Source organism: Zalophus californianus, chromosome 10, assembly GCF_009762305.2.
Source record: "Zalophus californianus isolate mZalCal1 chromosome 10, mZalCal1.pri.v2, whole genome shotgun sequence".
NCBI classification, from domain to species: domain Eukaryota; kingdom Metazoa; phylum Chordata; class Mammalia; order Carnivora; family Otariidae; genus Zalophus; species Zalophus californianus.
Window position 1 is genome coordinate 56,525,643 of NC_045604.1, and position 13,065 is coordinate 56,538,707.

The 13,065-nt window shown below is 37.5% G+C and overlaps 1 pseudogene; it reads left to right on the forward strand.

Moving 5' to 3' along the window:
* The first annotated feature begins 11,494 nt into the window (after positions 1-11,494).
* On the forward strand, positions 11,495-12,680 carry LOC113932592 (annotated as a pseudogene).
* Positions 12,681-13,065: the final 385 nt, after the last annotated feature.

The window sequence follows — 13,065 nt, forward strand, 5'->3', positions numbered from 1 at the left end:
TCTAAGCAAAGAGAGAACCTAAAAGAAGCATAGACCAGAAAGGAACACAGACAATATACAGTAACAGTCACCTGACAGGCAATACAATGGCACTAAATTCATATCTTTCAAAAATTACCCTGAATGAGAATGGGCTAAATGCCCCAATCAAAATACACAGGCTATCAGATTGGATTAAAAACAAGACCCATCGATATGCTGTCTGCAAGAGACTCATTTTAGACCCAAAGACACTCCCAGATTGAAAGTGAGGGGGTGGAAAACCATTTACCATGCTAATGGACATCAAAGAAAGCTGGGGTGGCAATCCTCATATCAGACAAATTAGATTTTAAACCAAAGACTGTAATAAGAGATGAGGAAAGACACTATATCCTACTTAAAGGGTCTCTCCAACAAGAAGATCTAACAATTGTAAATATCTATGCCCCAAACATGGGAGCAGCTAATTACATAAGGCAATTAATAACAAAAGCAAAGAAACACACTGACAACAATACATAATAGTGGGGGACTTTAACATCCCCCTCACTGAAATGGACAGATCATCTAAGCAAAAGATCAACAAGGAAATAAAGACTTTAAATGACACACTGGACCAAATAGACTTCACAGACATATTCAGAACATTCCATCCAAAAGCAACGGAATGCACATTCTTCTCTAGTGTCCATGAAACATTCTCCAGAATAGATCACATCCTAGGTCACAAATCAGGTCTCAACCAATACCAAAAGATTGGGATCAGTCCCTGCATATTTTCAGACCACAGTGCTTTGAAACCAGAACTCGATCACAAGAGGAAAGTCAGAAAGAACTCAAATACATGGAGGTTAAAAGCATCCTACTAAAGAATGAATGGGTCAACCAGGAAATTAAAGCAGATTTTTAAAAATTCATGTAAACCAATGAAAATGAAAACACAACTGTTCAAAATCTTTGTGATGAAGCAAAGGCAGTCCTAAGAGGAAAGTATATAGCAATACAAGCCTTTCTCAAGAAACAACAAAGGTCTCAAATACACAACCTAACCTTACACCTAAAGAAGTGGAGAAAGAACAGCAAATAAAGCCTAAACCCAGCAGGAGAAGAGAAATAATAAAGATCAAGCAGAAATCCGTGAAATAGAAACCAAAAGAACAATAGAACAGATCAATGAAACTAAGAGCTGGTTCTCTGAGAGAATTAACAAGACTGATAAACCCCTGGCCAGACTTATCAAAAAGAAAAGAGAAATGACCCAACTCAACAAAATCGTGAATGAAAGAGGAGAGATCACAACCAACACCAAAGAAATACAAACAACTATAAGAACGTATTATGAGCAACTCTATGCCAGCAAATTAGATAATCTGGAAGAAATAGACGAATTCCTAGAGATGTATCAACTACCAAAACTGAACCAGGAAGAAATAGAAAACCTGAACAGACCTATAACCACTAAGGAAATTGAAGCAGTCATCAAAAATCTCCCAAAAAACAAAAGCCCAGGGCCAGATGACTTCTCAGGGGAATTCTACCAAACATTTCAAGAAGAATTAATACCTATTCTCCTGAAACTGTTCCAAAAATAGAAATGGAAGGAAAACTTCCAAACTCGTTTTATGAGGCCACCATTACCTTGACCCCAAAACCAGACAAAGACCCCATCCAAAAGGAGAATTACAGACCAATATCCTTGATGAACATGGATGCAAAACTTCTCACCAAAATACTAGCCAATAGGATCCAAAAGTACATTAAAAGGATTATTCACCATGACCAAGTGGGATTTATCCCTGGGCTGCAAGGTTGGTTTCACATCCACAAATCAATCCATGGGATACAATATATTAATAAAAGAAAGAACAAGAGTCATATGATCCTCTCAATAGATGCAGAAAAAGCATTTGAAAAAGTACAGTATCCTTTCTTGATTAAAACTCTTCAGAGTATAGGGATAGAGGGTGCATACCTCAAGATCATAAAAGCCATCTATGAAAAACCCACAGCGAATATCATTCTCAATGGGGAAAAACTGAGAGCTTTCCCCCTAAGGTCACGAACATGGCAGGGATGTCCACTCCCACCACTGCTATTCAACATAGTATTAGAAGTCCTAGTCACAGCAATCAGACAACAAAAAGAAATCAAAGGCATCCAAATCATCAAAGAAGAAGTCAAACTCTCACTGTTTGCAGATGATATGATACTTTATGTGGAAAACCCAAAAGACTCCACCCCAAAACTGCTAGAACTCATACAGGAATTCAGTAAGTGGCAGGATATAAAATCAATGCACAGAAATCAGTGGCATTCCTATACACCAACAACAAGACAGAAGAAGGAGAAATTAAGGAGTCGATCCCATTTACAATTGCATGCAAAACCATAAGATACCTAGGAATAAATCTAACCAATGAGGCAAAGAATCTGTACTGAGAAAATTATAAAATACTTATGAAAGAAATTGAGGAAGACACAAAGAAATGGAAAAACGTTCCATGCTCATGGTTTGGAAGAACAAATATTGTGAAGATGTCAATGCTGCCTAGAGCAATCTACACATTTAATGCAATCCCTATCAAAATACCATCCACTTTTTTCAAAGAAACGGACCAAATAATTCTAAAATTTGTATGGAACCAGAAAAGACCCTGAATAGCCAGAGGAATGTTGAAAAAGAAAAGCAAAGCTCGTGGCATCACAATTCTGGACTTCCAGCTCTATTACAAAGCTGTCATCATCAAGATGGTATGGTACTGGCACAAAAACAGACACATAGATCAATGGAACAGATTAGAGAGCCCAGAAATGGACTCTCAACTCTATGGTCAACTAATCTTCGACAAAGCAGGAGAGAATGTCCAATGGAAAAAAGACAGTCTCTTCAACAAATGGTGCTGGGAAAATTGGACAGCCCCGTGCAGAAGAATGAAACTGGACCATTTCCTTACACCACACACAAAAATAGACTCCAAATGGTTGAAAGACCTAAATGTGAGATAGGAGTCCATCAAAATCCTAAAGGAGAACACAGGCAGCAACCTCTTTGACCTCAGCCACAGCAACTTCTTCCTAGAAACATCACCAAAGGCAAGGGAAGCAAGGGCAAAAATGAACTATTGGAACTTCATCAAGATAAGAAGCTTTTGCACAGCAAAAGAAACAGTCCACAAAACCAAAAGACAACCGACAGAATGGGAGAAGATCTTTGCCAATGACATATCAGATAAAGGGCTAGTATCCAAAATCTATAAAGAACTTATGAAACTCAGCACTCAAAGAATAAATGATCCAATCAAGAAATGGGCAGAAGACAGGAACAGATATTTTTCCAAAGAAGACATCCAAATGGCCAAAAAACACATGAAAAAAGTGCTCAACATCACTCGGGATCAGGGAAATCCAAATCAAAACCTCAATGAGATATCACCTCACACCAGTCAGAATGGCTAAATTTAACAAGTCAGGAAATGGCAGATGTTGGCGGGGATGCGGAGAAAGGGGAACCCTCCTACACGGTTGGTGGGAACGCAAGCTGGTGCAGCCTCTCTGGAAAACAGTATGGAGGTTCCTCAAAAAGTTGAAAATAGAGTTACCCTATGACCCAGCAACTGCACTACTGGATATTTACTCCAAAGATACAAATGTAGGGATCCAAAGGGGTACGTGCACCCCGATGTTTATAGCAGCAATGTCCACAATAGCCAAACTATGGAAAGAGCCAAGATGTCCATTGACAGATGAATGGATAAAGAAGATGTGGTATATATTTACAATAGAATATTATGAAGCCATCAAAAGAAATGAAATCTTGCCATTTGCAACGACGTGGATGGAACTGGAGGGTGTTATGCTGAGCGAAATCAGTCAATCAGAGAAAGAAATGTATCATATGATCTCACTGATATGAGGAATTCTTAATCTCAGGAAACAAACTGAGGGTGATAGACATTGGGGAGGGTATGTGCTATGGTGAGCGCTGTGAATTGTGTAAGACTGTTGAATCACAGACCTGTACCTCTGAAACAAATAATACATTATATGTTAAAAAAAAGAAAAAGAAAATAGTAGGAAGGGAAAAATGAAGGGAGCGAAATCGGAGGGAGAGATGAGCCATGAGCGACTATGGACTCTGAAAAACAAACTGAGGGTTCTAGGAGGGGAAGGGGGTGGGGGAATCGGTTAGCCTGGTGGTGGGTATTAAAGAGGGCATGTACTGAATGGAGCACTGTGTGTTATATGGAAAGAATGAATCATGGAACACTACTTCAAAAACTAATGATGTAATGTATGGTGATTAACATAACAAAATTTGAAAATCCCAGAAGGGTTTTTATATATAAATTTATAAGCTGATTATAACATGTATATGAAAATCCAATGACATTAGATTTGTCAAACAATCTTTAAGACAACAAAACTGGAGAACTCATACTACTCAATTTTAAAACTTTTTTTGCCACTAACAGTGCAAGAGTTCCTTTTTCTCCACATCCTTGCCAACACTTATTGTTTCTTGTGTTTTTTATTTTAGCCATTCTGACCGGTATAAGGTGATATCTCATTATAGTTTTGATTTGCATTTCCCTGATGATGAGTAATGTAAGCGTCTTTTCATGAGTATATTGGCCATCTGGATTCTCCTTTGGAGAATGTCTGTTCATTTCTTTTCCTCACTTTTTAATTGGATTATTATTTGAGGGGGGTATTGAGTGTGTAAGTTCTTTATGTATTTTGGATACTATCCCTTTATCAAATATGTCCTGTGCAAATATCTTCTCCCATTTAGCATGTTGCTCCTTAGTTTATTGATTGTTTCCTTCACTATGCAGAAGCTTTTTATTTTGATATAGTCCCAATAGTTTATTTTTGCTTTTATTTCTCTTGCCTCAGGAGACATATCTGGAAAGAATGTTGCTACAACCAATGTCAGAGACATTACTGCCTGTGCTCTCTTCTAGGATTTTTATGGTTTCAGTTCTCGCATTCAGGAACTAGGCACTTATGCTGAGCACTGGTGGATGATGTATGGAATTGTTGAATCACTATATTGTACACCTGAAACTAATATAACACTTTTGTTAACTGTACTGGAATTAAAATAAAATAATAATTAAAAAGAATATATATATTCAATTACTTAATGTATGTGTAGATAAACAATTTACTACTAAAATGAAACAGGGCTGGTCATAAATTCTATTACAATTTGTTTTAATAGGTGTAGACACTGAGAAATAGTTCTCATGGTATGGGAATGGAAGTTTTATTACACTATATCTATATATTTATTTATAGTTATTATTGTTTATGTCAAAAATCCTATATGACCTACTGCCAAAAATTATTTTAATTATATATCAGCTAGTATTTTTTTAATCTTCTTTCTATTTTATTGAAAGCAAAGAAGTGGAAATTTTATTTGCAGATGCAGCTGTTACCCATAGCAACCATTTACTCAATATCATATTAATATTTCAAATTGTCCTATTGATTGGAGCCATGGATATTTTTTACCCTCCAGAAAACTGAATCATAATATTATCCTAAATAGGATATCTAGGTTGGAAAGTGAGAAGAAGACAACTGCATAAAGGAAGGTAGGAAAGGTGCTTTGTCAGGCAGATGAGTTTTGAGAACAAGTACATATCAGAGTCAAAGATCTGAACATCTATTCCTTTGATTTTTTTCAGATTTTTTTTCCTGAGAAGTTCTTCACATACCACCCAGAGTTCATGTATTCTAGTTTGAAGAGTAGAATAAAAGGTGAAAAGCCTCAGAATCCAGACCCAACTTGAAAAAGTAGTAACAAAATTTTGCATTTGCATAGGAAGTTTAGTTTATAAAATGTGTTTATATTCATTATTTCAATTCACTCTTTCAGCAATAACGTGAGATAAGTAAGACAAAAATACAGAACAACAATAACAACAAAAAAAACCTTAAAACGTGGCTTTAGATAGTCTCTTTAAAAATGTCTTTGGCTCAATTGGTTTATGTCTGCTTTCGGCTCAGGTCATGATCCTGAGGTCCCAGGACTGAGCCCCGTGTCGGGCTCCCTTCTCAGTGGAGAGTCTGCTTCTCTCTTTCTCCCCCTGCCCCTTCCCCATCTCATGCTTTCTCTATCTCTCTCTCTCTGTCTCTGTCTCTGTCTCAAATGGATAGATAAAATCTTTAAAAAATATTTTTTAATGTTTTAGCAACAATGTTTAAAGATTTGTCCATTTATTTCTTCTCTATATTTGGATAATATTATCCAATGACCTTCACACAAACAGACGTTGGAAGAAATATATATAGTGACATTTCACTACTTCCACATTGCAGTTCCATTCAGGCCTAACCTACATACCCATATAAAAATACTCATCCACTGGGGCTCCTGGGTGGTTCAGTCCATTAAGCATCTGCCTGTGGCTCAGGTCATGATCTCAGGGTCCTGGGATTGAGCCCCACATCAGGCTCTCTGCTCAGCTGGGAGTCTGCTTCTCCTTCTCACTCTCCCTCTGTGCTCTCTCTCTCTTTCTCTCTCAAATAAATAAATAAAATATTTTTTAAAAGTATTCATCTACAAGTAAAGCTAACATAATAGAAAAACAGATCTCAAGATTAATGTCATCAGGTACACTTAACTCAGAATTTTCCTACACTAGGCAGCTTTCCTGACTTCTTACTAAATGTATTAAAACTATGTCTGAAAGTAAAAAATTGTCCAATAACTAAATTTGAGGATGAATATCAATCTACACAGTAAATCTAATTTTCTTCAATGAAGTTCCTGCCTCTCATGAATGCTTATTGGTACTTGTATCATGATTTGCTTGACAAAGCCTTAATTTTATGAAGTCATATATAGTACTTTCACAAGGAGTTGTGATAAGAGTATGATGGATAACTAAACTCACATTTTAAATCCCTACAGAAAAATGAAAAGATTCAGGAATGATTTACTTCAATCTTCTCTGTATTGAGAAATACTAGTTAGAAATGATAAGTGTTGTGAGCATCGATAGCATTATATAAAGGCAGACGTTAAAATATTATCTATGAAATAAATTAAACTTGCCCTAGACTGGCACTGATTTCATTTTTAAGATGTTGTGTTAGACCATATGGCTGAGATCATCACATGTAATTTAACTCTTCAGCACCATGGCCAGCATCTACTTTGCCTATAAGCTTCTGCATAAGCTAGCAATGAATATCAGAGGTATCATTTATTTTCAGAGGTTAAGGAATCCTTAGGTCAACCAATCAACCATCCATTTAATCCCTCAATTTTCTCTACTGCCATTGAGACTCTGGCTTGGATGATCAGCATCAAGCTATGGTTATAGTAATATGTACAATTCACTTTGCTAATACAATTAATATAAACAAAAAACCAAGACTAATGCAGTTCTTTAGCTCAAAAAGAAGTATCTGTTCTAAATATATAACCTGACTTTAGTGTCCAGCATATGCTGGTTCATTAATTTACTGACTTTATTTATTACTCCAAGCCTCCATTGAGGCAAACTGCTATAGGATGCTAGGAACTGAAATGGGCTAAGAAGGAAAAAAAACAAGTATGTGGAAGATACAATCCTTTATCTTAAAGAATTCATACCCAATGGGTGATACAGACAAGGATACAGAAAGCTATAGCATTGTAATAAATTCTATAATCTAGATAAGAGTGCTGGGAGAGAAGGAGGAGCAATTCATTTTATTTTGAGAATCAATAACTATTATCCCAGGAGAAGTGGCACTGAAAGATGAGTCCGAATTTTGAAAAGAGATAAGCAAGAGAAGAGAAATCCAGAGAAAGCAAACTACTGAGCTAAGTTGTAGAGTAGTGAAAATACACAGTGTTTTGGTGCTTTAGTAACAGTCTGATGTGACTTGAAAAGAGAATATGTGGTGGGTAGACTGAGAAGATAATGAGAAGCCAGATTGGAAACATCTTCAAATGGCATACTAATGTGCACAAATCCAATTACTATGCTGGGCGTTTAGTTTACAGAGCTGGGGCAGAAATCTGTGTGGTAATTAACCAGTAGCCTAAAGAGTAAACATTGAATAGATCAAGAAATCAAAATGTCAAATTCCTGCTGGACACACCACAGAAATTTTAGTTAGCTCAATTAAAAGGAAACTTTAATTATTTTTAGCCAGAATTTCTGCAAATTGGATTTGGTCATATGGAAAGTTTGGTCATGTGGGAAGAATTCACAGTGAATTAATTTGTGAAGTTCCAAAGTTACTTAAATGTAGCAGCAAAAAGCAACCAGAGGTAGTGGCTTACTTAGCATAATTTAACCAGAACTAGAAAGTCTCATGCCCACCAGATAGACTTCCCCTATTCAGGTGTCTTGGTTCCTAAAATTACAAAATTCATTCTTTTGTTATATTCCTTATTAACAACTTAGTGTTAACTACTATAAGACATAATCTCTCAATTCTCTCAATGAAAGAAGCCTGCTGGAAAACCATGAAGACAAGGGGACTATGCACTAAAAGTTAGGAAAGGAGATTATAGCAGAAGAATGCCAGAAACAAACTTCACATTCTGCCTAGTGTCAGCCCTGAAAGTATATTTGGTATATAAAATATAGTATGCATCAAATTTCAATAAAGTTAATAAACATTGACTGAGTACCTACTGTGTGTCAGGAACACTGGAATAAAATCAATAAAGCATGTTTCCTTTCTTTGAAGAGATTTCACTCAATTGGAAAAAATATATGGTAGAGAAAATTTCAATATATGTGGCTTGGGCAATTGTACATGGAAGAGGCAATAGTAAAGCTGGTTCTTAAAGAGTGGCTCTTTAAAAGAATGAGAATGAGAAGGATATTCTAAGTAGAGAAAACAACATAAGCAAATTCACACCTGTGAAACAGCATCCTTCGTTTGTATAGAGAACAATACACAGGGTGGGTGGTTTTTTTTTTTTTCCTGTATTATAAATACCTAGATAGGTAGTTTGAATGCAGGAGATCCTGAAACATGGAAAACTTCAGATTACTCTTTGTTTGCTAATGACAAATATTTTGTTATGGTGATCCTTACATTTTGAGCTGCAAATTTGTTGGTCAATACTTCTACTGAAGCAAACTAAACATTACACCTATTTATTTAAATATCACACAGGGTTATATATGATATGCTGAGTTTAGCTATTCTGTAGGTAAATGAGGATGTAATATGTCTGTGTTTAGAAAGAAAGGTTTATTAGCAAATAGAAAATTAGTTAGAGGTGAGGGAACCTTTTAGAAGGCAGTTCTACTTGCTGAAGTTGGTTCCATTTCACTATTAAAAACTGTTTCTTTTGCCCTCAGCACTTTGCACTTTCTCTTCCCTCTGTAGTCTCTGTGCCCTGATATCCCCTCTATGGTGAGTTCAGCCCAGCACTTTCCCAGGTAGTGAAAATTCATTGCCCACTAGACTATAAAACCAATGAGGGTGGGGACTGGGCCAATCTCATTCACCATCAAATTCCTATAACATGGCACATAAAAAGTTCTCAATAAATGCTTGTTAAATGGATGAATGAATTCAGAAGTTTAAGAGAGAGAATCATCATGATTCAGTGATCAATTACCTGTGAGAGATGTGAAAGTAGAAGGAATGAAAAGCAATTCCATTAACTGAGAAAAGTAATCCAGATGAGAGAATTCTTAAAGAAGAAAATACATGTTTTGCTTCAGGCATGATGACAACTAGGAATAAAGCAGAAAGAAGGTGAGAACAAAGAGAAATTTAGGGGTAAATCAAAGGAAGTGTGTGTAATAACTGGTGGCAGGACCTAGGAAATTTTTTTTCAAAGGATCCATGATTTAGGAACCAGGATGGACTGAATGACTAACTTGAAGTGCTAGGGAGTGGCCTGAGCAGGAAATTTTACCCTGATTTGGATTTTTTACCTAATACTCACCAAAAGGAATTTGTGTTTCTTTGGGAAAAGAGTCTAAGACACAAAGTCTAATGGACCTGGAAGAGACAGGGTGGAAATTACTAAAAAAGGGTCCCAAATTCCAGACGGAACAAAACTGGCTTCTATAATCATGATGTGTAATTGTAAATGGCCTGTCCATATTCAGCTAGAATTCTGGGATTTTCATGATGGAGTGTGAAGCTAGGTTAACAATATGATGAACAAGATGATTTCCTCTGAAATATTCTTAAAAATCCCATTTTAGAGAGAAAGAGAATTTAACACCATAAACTATTTCATCCTGTGTGTAGTAGCAATGGAAAGAACCAGCCGCAAAAATGTGAAGTCTTTCTAGTGGACAATATCCAACACTAAAAAGCAGAAAATTTAACTCCAAAATCTCAGATGATATAAATTTGCTTCTTGTTCTACTATCTCAATTTAATAAATACACAGAATAAAATTGTTTAGTTAAAATTTAAATTTTGAACACTTAACATGGTTCAGCCCTTTGGTAGGCTTTGGAAAGAAATTCTGAGGGGCGCCTGGGTGGCTCAGTCGTTAAGCAGACGCTTTAGCTCAGGTCCTGGGATCAAGCCCCACTTTGGGCTCCCTGCTCAGTGGGAAGCCTGCTTCTCCCTCTCCCACTCCCCCTGCTTGTGTTTCTGCTCTCGCTGTCTCTCTCTCTCTCAAATAAATAAATAAAATCTTAAAAAAAAAGAAAGAAAGAAATTCTGGGCAGTATTATCCTCCTTTTCTTTTCCTTTTTTTTTTTATTATGTCATGTTAGTCACCATACAATATATCATTAGTTTTTGATGTAGTGTTCCATGATTCATTGTTTGTGTATAACACCCAGTGCTCCATGCAGAACGTGCCCTCTTTAATACCCATCACCGGGCTAACCCATCCTCCAACCCCCCTCTCCTCTAAAACCCTCAGTTTGTTTCTCAGAGTCCATAGTCTCTCATGATTCATCTCCTCCTCTGATTCCCGCCCCCTTATTTTTCCCTTCCTTCGCCTAATGTCCTCCATGCTATTCCTTATGTTCCACAAATAAGTGAAACCACATGATAATTGACTTTCTCTGCTTGACTTATTTCACTTAGCATGATGCCCTCCATTCCATCCATGTCAGTGCAAATGGTAGGTATTCATCCTTTCTGATGGCTGAGTAATATTCCATTGTATATATGGACCACATCTTCTTTATCCATTCATCTGTTGAAGGGCATCTCGGCTCTTTCCACAGTTTGGCTGTTGTGGACATTGGCCCTTCTATTCACTACATCTGTATTTTTGGGGTGTCCTCCTTTTCAAATATAAAGTAATTGTTCTAGTAACTTGGTTTGTGTCCCCTTAGATTCATATGTTGAAGCCCCAACCCCCAGTATATCTGTATTTGGAGATGAGGCCTCTAGGAAAGTGATTAGGTTAAGTGAGGTCATAGGGTGGGGCCATGATCTGGTGAAATTGGTCTCCTTATAAGAACAGATGCCAGAGGAACTTTCCAGAACTCTTGGTGTGCCCAGCAATGTGCTCCTCCCTGCTCCCCCACACTGGCCTCAGCCCTCTCACTGGCTGTAGAAAATGGTGAAAGAAACCACTTAATATGATGTTTTGGGGGTCAAACCCAATGCCACGCAGGAAGAATTGAAAAAGGCCTATAGGAAACTGGCCTTGAAGTACCACCCTGATAAGAATCCAAATGAAGGAGAGAAGTTTAAACAGATTTATCAAGCTTATGAAATGTTCTCTGATACAAAGAAAAGGGAGTTGTATGACAAAGGAGGAAAACAGGCAATTAAAGAAGGTGGAGCTGGTGGTGGTTTGACTCCCCCATGGATATCTTTGATATGTTTTTTGGTGGAGGAGGAAGCATCAGCTCTCAGTAACCTTAGAAGATTTATATAATGGTGTAACAAGAAAACTAGCTCTGTAAAAGAATGTGATATGTAATAAATGTGAAGGCCGAGGTGGTAAGAAAGGAGCAAATATTGTCCCAATTGCCAAGGTACTGGAATGCAAACAAGAATTCATCAGATAGGACCTGGAATGGTTCAGCAAATTCAATCTGTGTGCATGGGGAACAGATCAGTCCCAAAGATAGATATAAAAGCTGCAGTGGAAAGAAGCCAGTTTGAGAGAAGATTCTAGAAGTTCATATTGACAAAGGCATATGGCCAGAAGATAACATTCCATGGTGAAGGAGACCAAGAACCAGGACTGGAACCAGGAGATATTATCATTGTTTTAGATCAGAAGGACCATGCTGTTTTTACTGGGTGAGGAGAAGACCTTTTCTCGCGTGTGGACCCACAGCTAGTTGAACCACTGTGCGGCTTTCAAAAGCCAGTGTCTACTCTTGGCGACCGAACCATCATCATCACCTCTCATCCAGGACAAATTGCCAAGCATGGAGAGGAGATATCAAGTGTGTGTGCTAAATGAAGGCATGCCCATTTATCATAGACCACATGAGAAGAGTCTCCTAATCATCGAATTTAAGCTAAACTTTCCTGAGAATGGCTTTCTTTCTCTTGATAAACTCTCTTTGCTGGAAAAACTCCTACCTGAGAGGAAGGAAGTAGAAAAGACTGATGAAATGGACCAGGAAGAACTCGTGGACTTTAATCCAAATCAGGAAAGATGTCGCCATTACAATGGGGAAGACTATGAGGATGAGGAACATCATCCCAGGGGTGGTGTTCATGTCAGACCTCTTAATGGGGCCAGTGAATAACACTGCTGGCATTTTATATGCAGTAGTGAGTGAGTGAAGGACTATAATGATAGCTCACTACTTGCCCTTGTTTTTGTTTTAATATTCAACTATAGTAGTGTTTTAAAAGTTAAATGAAGAATAAACTAAAAAAAAAGAACAGATGCCAGAGAACTCCTTGTCTTTCTCTTTCTTTCCATATGAATGGGAAGACCATATGATTTCTCTCTCATTCTCTCTCTCAAATAAATAAATAAAATCTTTAAAACAAATAAAAGGTGGGGGGCGCCTGGGTGGCTCAGTTGGTTAAGGGACTGCCTTCAGCTCAGGTCATGATCCTGGAGTCCCGGGATCAAGTCCCACATCCAGCTCCCTGCTCAGCAGGTAGTCTGCTTCTCCCTCTGACCCTCCCCCCATCATGCTCTCTCTCTCAAATAAA